The sequence below is a fragment of the Rhincodon typus genome, chromosome 8 (genome assembly GCF_021869965.1).
Source record: "Rhincodon typus isolate 14 chromosome 8, sRhiTyp1.1, whole genome shotgun sequence".
In the NCBI taxonomy this organism is placed as follows: domain Eukaryota; kingdom Metazoa; phylum Chordata; class Chondrichthyes; order Orectolobiformes; family Rhincodontidae; genus Rhincodon; species Rhincodon typus.
The window spans coordinates 1,168,588-1,171,435 of record NC_063339.1 but is presented as its reverse complement, the minus strand read 5'-3'; the positions used below and the strand labels follow the sequence as shown (position 1 = coordinate 1,171,435).

At 44.9% G+C, this 2,848-nt stretch overlaps 1 protein-coding gene across 1 annotated transcript in view; it reads left to right on the top strand.

Moving 5' to 3' along the window:
* The window catches only part of LOC109925627 (intraflagellar transport protein 43 homolog), a 32,069-nt gene that overhangs the window by 706 nt on the left and 28,515 nt on the right, over positions 1-2,848 (top strand). The gene's annotated exons all lie outside the window — the stretch shown is intronic.

Sequence of the window (2,848 nt, the reverse complement as noted above, 5' to 3'; positions counted from 1 at the left end):
TAATGGAATAGTTTAGGTTAGATGGGCTTCAGATTGGTTTCACAGGTTGGCGCAACATTGAGGGCCGAAGGGCCTGTACTGCGCTGTAATGTTCTATGTTCTATGTTCTATCCTTGTAAATCTTTTCTGAAGCCTTTCAAGTTTCACAACATCCTTCCTGCATCAGGGAGACCGGAACTGAACGCAGTATTCCAAAAGTGGCCTAACTAATGTCCTGTACAGTTGCAACATGACCTCCCAACTCATATACTCAATGCACTGACCAATAAAGGCAGGCATACCAAACGCCTTCTTCACCGCCCTGTCTACCTGTGACTCCACTTTCAGGGAACTATGAACCTGCACTCCAAGGCCTCTTTGTTCAGCAACATTCTCCATGACCTTACCAATAAGTGTATATGTCCTGCCCTGATTTTCCTTTCCAAAATGATGCACCTCACATTTATCTAAAATTAAACTCCACCTGCCACTCCTCGCCCCATTGGCCCACCTGATCAGGATCCTGTTGTACTCTGAGGTAATTTTCTTTGCTGTCCACTGCACCTCCAAGTTTGGTATCACCTGCAAACTTACTAACCCTACCTGCTATGTTCACATCCAAATCATTTATCTAAATGACAAAAACCGGTGGACCCAGCACCGATCCTTGTGGCACATCACTGGTCACAGGCCTCCAGTCTGAAAAGCAGCTCTCCATCACCACCCTCTGTCTTCTATCTTTGAGCCAGTTCTGTATCCAAGTGGCTCGTTCTCCCTGTATTCCATGAGATCTAACCTTGCTGACCAGTCTACCATGAGGAACCTTGTCGAATGCCTTACTGAAGTCCATATAGATCACATCCACCACGCTGCCCTCATCAATCCTCTTCGTTATTTCTTCAAAAAACTCAATCAAGTTAGTGAGACACGATTTCCCACGCACAGAGCCTTGTTGACTATCCCTAATCAGTCCTTGCCTTTCCAAATATGTATAAATCCTGTCCCTCAGGGTTCCCTCCAACAACTTGCCCACCACTGATGTCAGGCTCACCGTCTATAGTTCCCTGGCTTTTCCTTATCACCTTTCTTAAATAGTGGCACCACATTAGCCAAGCTCCAATCTTCCGGCACCTCACCGGTGATTATCAACGATACAATATCTCAGCAAGGGGCCCAGCAATCTCCTCACTGTCTTTCCACAGAGTTTTCAGGTGCACCTGATCAGATCCCAGGGATTTATCCACCTTATTGTGTTTTAGGATGTCTAGCACCTCCTCCTTTGTAATATGGATGTTTTTTTAAGATGTCAGTGTTTAGTTCCCCACGTTCAATATCTTCCTTCCTTCTCCACAGTAAACACTAATGCAAGATACTTGTTTAGTGTCTCCCCCATCTCCTGCAGTTCCACACAGAGGTGGCCTTGCCCATCTTTAAGGGGCCCTATTCCGTCCCTAGTTGCCTTTTTGTCCTTCATGTATTTGTAGCATCCCTTTGGATTCTCCTTCACGCTGTTTGCCAAAGCTATCTCATGTTCCCTTTTTGCTCTCCTGATTTTCCTCTTCAGTATACTTCGACTGCCTTTATACCCTTCTAGGGATTCACTCCAACTCTGCTTTCTATACCTGACATGTCCTTCCTCCTCTTTCTTGACCAAAACCTCAACTTCTCTCATCATCCAGCATTCACTGCACATACCAGCCTCGCCCTTCACCCTAACAGGAACATACTGTCTCTGGACTCTCATTATCACTAAACCTCCGTTCCTGTGCTTTAGCAGGTTGGTATGTGTTCCTCACAATGAACTGCAGACTGCCCCCATAGAGTCATCCACTCCAACTCATCCGCACTGACCCAGATATACCAATCTGATATTGTCCCGTTTTCCAGCATTTGGCCTAGATCCCTCCAAATCCTTCCTATTCATGTACCCATCCAGATGTATTTTCAATGTTGTAATGAAATGTAATGCAATGATCAATGTTCAATGTCGTATCCACCTCCACCCAAACAGCTCATCTCCCAATTCCTGAGATAATCAATACTCTCCAATAATCCAAAAGGAACAACTCCATTATCTACATACTCTCTCTGTCTTACAGTCATCCATCCTCAACACCCTGTTTCTGTCACTCTCTCTGCATCAGTGCCAGCTCTGGATCAGTGCTAGCCCTCTGAGTTGGAAGTTTGTGAATTTAAGATCCACTCTTTGACTTGAATACAGAAATGCAGCAAAGGACTGAGAGAATGCTGCTTTCAGGAAATGAAATCCTTCAAATGAGACATCATGCATGGTTCTGTGGTGTTCTCCCTGACCAATATTCTGTCTCATTCGCCCTCTATGTCTTTCTGCCCGCACTTCCCCGACTTATGTCATCCCTCTCTCCACTGCTGTCTTTGCCTCTTCCGTATCTTCTTTATCTCATTTCTATCTCTGTCAACCTCTGTCTTCTGTTTTCCTCTCTTTTAGTATTCTGTCCCTATGTATCTCTATCTTTATGTATTTTTGTTCCCCTCTTTACAATTTTTTTTGCTGTTGTTCTCGGTCTTTGAATTTCTGACTGTTTTTCACGCATTCTCCCTAGCATTTGTGTCTCTTCTCTCTGTCTCTCTCTCTCTTTTCTCCCCCTCAGTCTTTCATGACTATCCCTCATCCATTCTGTTTGAAGAGAATCTGACCCTGTTCTGCTTTGTCAAAACTGCCCCGCACATAGTAGAAAAATACTATCCGACCCATTTTTACCAACAATATCTCTGTGAGAGTGACCAACGTGGTCTGTGTGTGTATGAGTAACCAACAGGGTCTGGGTGAGAGTGACTGACGGGGTCTGGGTGAGAGTGACTGACAGGGTCTGGGTGTGAGAGTGACTGA